Here is a 9337-nt window from a genome sequence, read left to right as displayed (position 1 = left end):
AACCCCAACCACAGAAGGCAGCACAAAATCAGAATCAGCTTTCTACATGGCATACAAGGAATTTGACTTTGTTTTCCAGTGTCTCTCAGCGGTATTGTATGACGATAAACCAGGGGTCTCCAACTTTTTTTCCTCTAAAAGCTAATTTCACAAAATGAAAGTGTCCGAGAGCTACTCATAGCACCAAGTTGTACATCATCAACAGCAGATATAATTTCTGTCTTACTTTTATGGTCCTTTAATAACATTTCAGCAACCGCAGTCATCGCCTCTATTACAATCCCGCCATAGGTGAAGGGCTTTTTGTGTTTTGTTAGGATGTGCGCCTCCAAACAAAGCTTCTGTTGCTGCGTTGGCGTTCTTTGTCAGTTTGATAAAACAGACACTGATGTCTTTTAAGCGTTGTTTTCAGCTCCTTTACCTTCTCTGTTTATAGACTGCTACCAGCCGGAAAGTCCCATGAAAGGTTGTTGTGGACTTTGGTGAAGTGGCGCTTTGACGTTACATCTTTTACCGACTGACGTGCTTTCACCGTGAATGAGACGCACACAGTTGTCATTCACATTTGTGAAAACCAACCCTTTTACCCATTCCTCATGGTAACAGTATATTTTTTGCCTTTTAATGGCCTGGATATTTTGGTGTGTGCCTGCTAGTCTGCTAACATCGCCTTGTTACGGCGTCACTGATGTAACAAAACTTCAAAGCGAAGTAACTTGTTTAATTGACAGCTAATTTGCTGAGGCAAATAATCATTTTGTGTTAGAAACTCACATCTGTGAATTTGATTGGATAGGAATTTAAACAGGTTCACAAAGTGACTTTGTGTTATCAAAATTACATGTACATATTCTTTGAACCTTTAGCAAGCCACTCAGAAACGGGTAGACGGGTAGTGAGCTACGGGTAGCGAGCTACTTGTTGGAGACCCCTGTGTTAAACTATATACTGCGAGACAATATAAACTGGAGTGTCATAGATTTAACTATAACATTTATACAGACGTAGCTCTCCCTTTAATATTGCTAGTTGTTCAGGACATTGCGGTCAGGGTTGCAAATCAATAGGAAAGACTGCTTTAGACAATAATTGGAGTATTGCATACATTTTAATGGATTAGCCGTAAACAGGCACTCTCATCCAGTTATTTTATTAATAAATGGTATTTCATCAATACTACAGCAAGATATGATATATGGATATAACAATATAAATAAAATATACCATGATAGAGGACTTTATCCATATTGCCACTCCTAAAATCAACTAATAGCTTCACTGCTGTGTAACTCCAAAACTTCCGAGTGGCTTTTATGCATTGTGGTATTTAATCATATTAGTCTTTTTTATATTTGCCAAAGTAAGTGATTAGCTGATCGAAAGATGCAGCCTGGTTTCCCGTCTACAGCGAAGTACAGTATTCATCAGGATATTGGCATCATGTATATGCAGCACTGATGGATTTGTTTGCCAAAATGAGACTCGCAGAGAAAACGTCTTTGTCAAAACAGCGAGCATGCACAGGCACATTCAGTGTCCATGCAGACACTCAAAGCCTCTCAAATCAGAAAAGCCTGTTAAATCCACGCTTTGCAGGAATTGTACCATAATAGGACACCTCTTATCCCTGCTAAACAAGGACACACAGGTTTAGTGATTGAAGCGCACATGCACTGTATGTGCGATATTAAAGTTGAGAACTATCTTTCAGGTATTAATTAAAAGATAAACACAGCGGGGGTTTAACAAGAGGCTTAATTTCACTAACAGATGAATGTACACCTGTTCCTTCAGGATGTTGGGGGATGGATTAGTCTTTGATTAGACTCTATAGCTGATGGGGCAGAGCGAAGAGGGTCATTACATCAAGCTGCTTGAACTGCAAACCTCACCAGCTCCACAGCACTTACGTTTTAATACTCTGCAGCAGCTAAAAATAACATTTCAGGTGCAGCTTGTCTGCCACAAATATCTCCTTCTGTCCAAGAAGTCCAATCAATTTAATAACTAATAACTGTGCTATTGATGAAAATAATCTTACAGCTCAGTAGTTCTGCGGAAAGGTGGCAAGACAAATACCATGAACAGCATGCAGTGCTAATACAATTAGTCAATTAACCGTTATTCTGAAGACAACTATTTTAACATTGACTATGTTTACATGCAAAGTTTTTGCACATTAATATTCCACTATTATTCTGATATGACAATATTCTCAATTTGATATGGGTCATATTCCTTTTGGATATTCGGAATTATGCCATAGTCCAACTGTAGTATTTTACAATTAAGACATGTGGGATATGCTGATATTATTCAGGTTTCAGGAGCATTCTTTGGACATGTATACAGCGCATTCAGAATATGCGTCTCAATTGGGGTTTTTACCGCAGCTTGTGACACACAAGCTCTTGCCTGTTTATGGCCAGCTCTGTGCAAAACCAACTATCCATCATTTTGCAAGGCTGGGATAGAGATGCATGCCCAAAAGAAAAGCCCACATCTCTGGAAGTAGGAGAAACACTCATACTTTTAAACATAATGAAAAACAAGCATATCCACAGGTTTTTGGATACGTGGAGATATCACAATGCCAACCTTTTAAAGAAGGTGGTTGAAGGAATGAAAAAGGGATGCTGTGTACGCACGGTTCAACAAGTCCGCCACTAGTGGAAAACTTTTAAAGAATCATATTTTGACGTCTGCATGTAAAAGTAAAAATGAGTGGAATATTCATTTTCATCAGCCGTGTAAATAGCTTAGTAGGAATATTTTCTTTTTCAGAATAAGGGCTATAAATTGAATATTTTGTGCATGTAAACATAATCATTGACTCATCTTTTAGTGCGTTATAGCATTGTCTTTAGTAAAAAAGCCAAATCATTGCAGGTTCCAGCTGTGTTCTTTATTTTATGTTACCATAATTAGAAATTTCCTAGGTTTTGGTCAGACAAAATGAGCAATTTGAAGTCATCATCTTGAAATGGTGATGGGCTTTTTCCAACAATTATAGAAAAATATTAATCTATTAATCATAAAAATAACAGTAATTCAACACTAATAAAAGTAAGCAGTAGTGCAGCCTGTGTGGTGGTGTCACTGGATAAAAGCATGTCACAATACAACACACAGCGGAAATACTGATTGTATATTACTGTATTCATGATATACTCTAATATTGTTAGAAAGTTTACATCTCTGCAAATCACCTGTTAAATGTTTAGCATGCCCATGCTCCCACACCCTTATTACTTTATTATCTTAGAAATGGAAAAAATAGGAAACGATTGGTATTAAAATGAGTTGCCCCACACTGCACCATTTAATGCTTTCTAAATCATAACTCTTTAAAACAGCTAGTCCTTCCACTTCAAAAAACTGCAGCCATTATATTAAAGGGAGGTTATTTTCTAGAGGTGCCTGTACTTTTAGCAAAGCTATTCTTTAGAGATATAAGTGGTTCCTTATTGCAGGTAGGTTGCAGAACTTCAATTACTTTAAACATGATGTTTGCTGCCAGACACTTGAAGGAGGTTTCACAGCTCCCTTTTTATATCATGGCACAAAATTATTATTATTTCACTACTATAAGAATCTGTCACTCAAAACACATTTGTATGAGTTCATCAACATGAATTCACATGCATGTGTACTGAATCCAATTGGTTAACTCTAACACTACTTATCTTGATTGAAAAAAACAACAACAATAACCTGCAATTGAAAGAATAGTTCAGCTGTTTGGGGTACGCTTATTTTCTTTGAGTCTGAGTTAGATGAGAAGGTTAATCAGTCTCATTATCTGTGTTTAGAATTGGTTCAGCCTTTTTTAATACAAAGATTGGAAATGGGGGAAACTGTCTTTCTATAAAAATGACAAAAGACTTCCAACACCTACAAAGCTCACTAATTAACACGTTATATCTTGTTATAATCCCTGCACAAACAAACATTTCATAACAACATTTTTTTTGTTTTTTCATGGAGAGTTTTGCCACAACAACAGCTGGGCGCAACATCCCAAAGACTTGTCATCACAGTGAGGTTGCCAGGTTTGGCTTCATTTGCCAGTACAGAGACCAAAACCTGTGCTCACTGACTGTCGATGGCAACCAACAGCGTAGATATTACTTACTGGGTGGATGTTCGTCAAGAAATAGCTCTAGCATGTAACTCCCTAAAGCCACAAATGATCGTTTATACCTTTCTTTTTACATACAGGCCAAACAAATGAGCTATAATGTGCTAATTAGTGAGCTCTACAGGTGTTGGTGAGACTGTTTTTCAATTTTGGAAAGTGACAATCTAACCGTTTCCCCTACCTCAAATCTTCCAGGGAGAGGTGAAGTCCCGCCCCTTTCAGTGGACCATCGTGGGACCTTATTTCAGAAAAAACATGTACAGTAGTTAAAGGTGAGAGACAAATAATTTGTTAATACAGTTCAAATTGCACCATGAATCACACATGGGATGTTTGTCAGTTTAAAAGATAATTTTGCAAGTCAAGAGAGTCAGTTTGTTGTAAAACTGTTGAAGTATAAGACTATGAAAATACGTAATTAGAAAAACCACACACCCAAACATCGCATAAGTGACGTCTGTCTCTCTGAAGCTATGATGCCTGTGTGTTTCGTACTGGGATGTACTCACATGAGCGTGTCTCGCTCGTTCTTTTGCTTCCCGGCTGATAAAAAGACCAGGAGTCGCTGGATCAAACACATCAGGTAAGATAACATTTCATCTGGTCATAGCTAAGTTAGCCAGCTATGTGTTGGTGACGTATATTGTTCGAGATGAGAGATGTAGTTCACTGAGCGGTTTCACACAAAAATAAATGATACTACGACAAACCTACGACAAATTGCAACTTTTTTGATTTGCAAAATTATCTTTTAAAGGACAGAAATCAAAATATCTGTAGTTAGTAGCAGAGGTTAATGCGCAGTACAGATTCTGACAGACTTATATGTGATACTGTTTCCTGCTTAAACTGTTTGTCATCTGTTTTGTCCCATTTTTACACTCCAAATGACACATTAACACATTTGAATGAATATTCTCCTCTGCCTTTTGAGAAATGACACTTTCTTACAGACTGTAAACTTAATCCATTAGCACTCAGTGTATTATGACAGCCAGCATACATTTCTTTATTAATGCAGACGAGAATGGATTCCTTCCTTTTGCTTTACGACACTAATGCCTTCCTGTTGTGGCTCTGGATTTTCTGTATTACTTCCTGCATAATTTAACACCATCCTCTCAGTAGCCAATGATGCCTTTCCTGCATTTTAAGTAATTGTAAAGCTCAGCTGTAGATTACAACGGTAATGAGCTCGCACCAGAACGCTGTGTTGTTTTCACTCCAGTCCTAATCAGAACTCGACCCCTGCAAATGTGCGCCATCATTGCTGTGTTTACCGTTAAATGCTGATCATCCAATCAGCCCTGCTGTTGCAGCTTGTGTCCCGCTCCCCTTCTAACACCAGAGGTGGATGCACCCGGCAAATCAGCTCTGCACAAACAAGCCACAGCAATCAATAGCCAACACAAACATATAACGGCAGCGTTCTTCTGTAGCCTCTATCTATTGCTACTAAACACCGGGCAGCTAAATAACCTTTTAGCAGGCCCAGGCAGGCGAGACAGATGAGTTTCCTAAATGAGGCTTCTGCTGACGCTGGGCCTTAAATCAATGGTGGTGGCAGGCGTTGAAATGAAGCCCCTGAAGCATGTGCTCACAGTTTCCTTTGAGAGAGTTGGAAGCTATACCTCCCCGCACATATTAATATTTTATCGTTGGCGCACTCATTTATTTTTCTCTAATATTGTTGCTACGGGCAAAATTATGATCAAATCCAAAACAGGTTCTTCATGATCAATCATGTCTTTCTTTGACCTCCTGCGCCTGGTTTGAGAGACTGTGAATGATTTTTCTGTTGTTTTGCATCCCTTGAAATACAAACTTAATCAGTTTGTTTAATAGCACATACTAATATTTTTTATTGTTTGTTGGATGGTAGAACAGTTTCTAGTTTTCAAGGTACAGTGTGTAACATCTGGCGGATGCAGATTGCAACCTCTCCCATGTGCCAAGCGTTTAGAAGAACTACAGTGGCCGACGTGAAAACGCGAATGGCCCGATCTAGAGCTGTTATAAGTAAGTGAGCGAACAAGTGAGCTAGTGGAGCAGAAGACAGAGTTAGTTTAGCTCTGAGAATATCAAGTGAATGTACAGTGGAAGTTGCAGTTTGTGCAGAAATAAATGCTGCAGCTCCTCCAGACCAACAGAGGTTTCCTGTGTCTTGTTTCCCTGCTGCTGAGTAAAGTGGCGGGGGTTAACTCCGGAGCGAGTAACGTTATCGACTCCGGCCCAAGCAGGAAAGGTTTACACAGTGTTTGGTTTGTCCGTTCTGGGCTACTGTAGAAACATGGTGGCTTTCCCCAAACTGCATGTGATTATCATAAAGTGGGCATGTCTGTAAAGGGGAGACTCGTTGGTACCCATAGAACCCATTTTCATTCACATATCTTGAGGTCAGAGGTCAAGGGACCCCTTTGAAAATGGCCATGACAGTTTTTCCTCGCCAAAATTGATCGCAAGTTTGGAGCGTTATTTAACCTCCTTCGCGACAAGCTAATATGACATGTTTGGTACTAGTGGATTACTTCGGTCTTTCTAGTTTGCTATGATACTTATGATACAGTATCTTCACTCTAGCTTTAAAACTGAGCCCGCTACAACCTCAGAAAAATCGACTGTGTTAATGCATTAAAAAAAACTTGTGGTGTTAAAACAATTTTGCGTTAACGCGTTATCGCGTTAATTTTGACAGCACTAGAATATATATTATGGCACAAAAACGAGACAAATGAATAAATAATACAGATAGAAAGATGAGACAGACCCACAAAATGTATTACAAAGTTACAAAGGATATTTACATTAAAATATATTTCCGAAAATATATTTTTCCTCCACTTTAAAGCTCTTTCTATTGGTAATATGTTTCAGAATGAACACCTCCTGCCTCCATGTTTATGCCTCTCCCCATTTTCTTTCCAATTTTATCAGAGTTCTGAGATCAATCATAGCATCCATGAAGGACAATTATCCCTTTTATTCTTTCTATTCCACAATTCTTACTTTTGTTCTGATGAAAATCAAGCAAGGGTTAGTGTACCCCGTCGGTCCAAACTGTGGCTGTGAGAAAGTCCATAATAAAGAAATAAAATCAATTTACATATGCAGCATTCTGTGAAGTGTTTACGAACATATGTTTCTATAATTACTGCCCTTGTCAACAAATTATTTGTCGACAATTTGTTATCATTTGATGTTTTGCATGCTGAGATAGACAGAGGCCCTAACCTGCTATGTAAGGGCTTTTTATTGAGATGCAAATGTTGTCTCAGGGATTTTAGCTCCCAGTCAATGGTTCATTGTGTATCCCTGGCTTCCTGGTGCTCTGCAAATTTATGATGTTATTTGTGATTCAAAATAGATCCAGCAGGGTGCTGAGTGCATGCAGGCTTTTTGTGCATATTTGACCTCAAACTTTAGGAGGAATTTTGAGCTTTTCCTCACGTGGCAAATTTATTCAAAGTGGCAATTCTCTCAAGTGTAATTCATACACTCTGGTTAATGGCGAGTTATAAAATCTAATTTGGTATAAAGAAAATAATGGGCGATTTGAAAAATGATCATTAATACATTATGAAGAACTTTCCAAATAGAGGAAGTGATGGTGTGCTAATAATATGAAAGCAATTTCCTTTGACAGGTTGCAAATGACCTTGAGGTAATGATATCTGAGATGGATAGAGATGTATTTCTGCTTCTATCCATCCATCTAGGGTGCTGTCTTCTTCTCAGTCTTTCCAAAACCAAATATGGAAGAGCAGAAGTGTAAAAAATGGATTAAACAAAGTGTTTGTCTGCTCTAACATAAGTTGTGGACAACAGCATGTCTATTGTTACAAAATCCCTATAGTGATCTACCAAGTGTTACCTCCAAAACTAAGGAGCATTTTGTACTTTGAGGGGTTACAGGTTACTTTTAAAAAGCTCTGTTCACAATAGCACATCCATTATGTGGTATTTTCCCACTGAATTTTCCCTGCTGATTCTGGATATCACAGTTTGGGCTAACATTAGTGGTTATGTCCTGCTGTTTACACTCCATGCAACCACGACCAAACCCAGCGGATAGTCCTCATCCTAAAAGTTTATTTCTCTTAACTTAATATTATGTTTAAAAATGTGAACAATAAAGCATAAACCACCTTATGTCTTGCTTGTCCAATTATGTAATTTAAGCATCCATACAGGGTTACATGAGAATGAGACTGGGACCTGTTAGCTTTAGCTTCAGTCCTTTAGCCTAATGTCATGTGTGTGTCGCCACCAAGTATAGTGAATGGGAATGTGATGTCACAGATAGCAAGTCGTACACTTTGGGAGGATAAAGGGTAAAAGTGTCAAAAGAACTGCTGAACTAACACAAAACACTGCACAGTGAATAAGATTCAAAAGATGAAATGTAGTATATATAGTATAAAGTCAGACACAAAGGTAGGCTAACGTTATGGGTTTCATTTTGTAAGATACCAGTAGATTAATTATGCATGCAGGATTGGCCGACGTTTTGTAAGCATTCAGTCAGCATAACATTAGCTAGCTTGTCTTTGTCCAGATGATTGTGTAGTTGGCATTTGGCTTGTAGATCTTACTGTCATATACCTACCCATTTGTAGATTGGACATCGGCCTGCAAAGATTAACATATTTTGAACTGCTGACAGGTGTTCACTAACGCCAAAACACATCAGTGGCCGTAATGAGTGCCTAGCTGTAAAGGTCCTCCTAGTTCGTAAGGATCGATATCATTAATTAACTTCAGATTTGTAATATACCGCCACTTTGCCTCTGTCAGCTTCTCTTTATAGGCCTATGGGTATTTGTCTTTCACACTTACTTTATACATTTCTGATGAAGAACGAATGACAGATGAATAGACCGGGGATATTTAATGACAGCTACTGTAGCTCCATACGCTACCCTCCAAAAATGGTACTGCCGTCAGTTGTAAACATCAAAAAACAGAAACCAAAGGGGGGTGGGCCTGAGAATGCGGTCAGTTATATTTACAGTTCAGGTCTCTGGATCCTCGTTGAGGGCCGACTCAGAACACAAGATTAAAGTGAAACTTGAATAAACTGAAAGTCCAGAGGCATTTGCTCTGAATTAAGGGAGCATCGGCTCGACTTTCCCCTCAAGGCAGACGACAGTGTTGAAACAGTAGCAGCTCTTTTCATCACCAAACCTACAAGTCTCT

The sequence above is a fragment of the Sebastes fasciatus genome, chromosome 3 (genome assembly GCF_043250625.1).
Source record: "Sebastes fasciatus isolate fSebFas1 chromosome 3, fSebFas1.pri, whole genome shotgun sequence".
Taxonomy (NCBI): Eukaryota; Metazoa; Chordata; class Actinopteri; order Perciformes; family Sebastidae; genus Sebastes; species Sebastes fasciatus.
Note: the sequence above shows the minus strand (reverse complement) of the source record.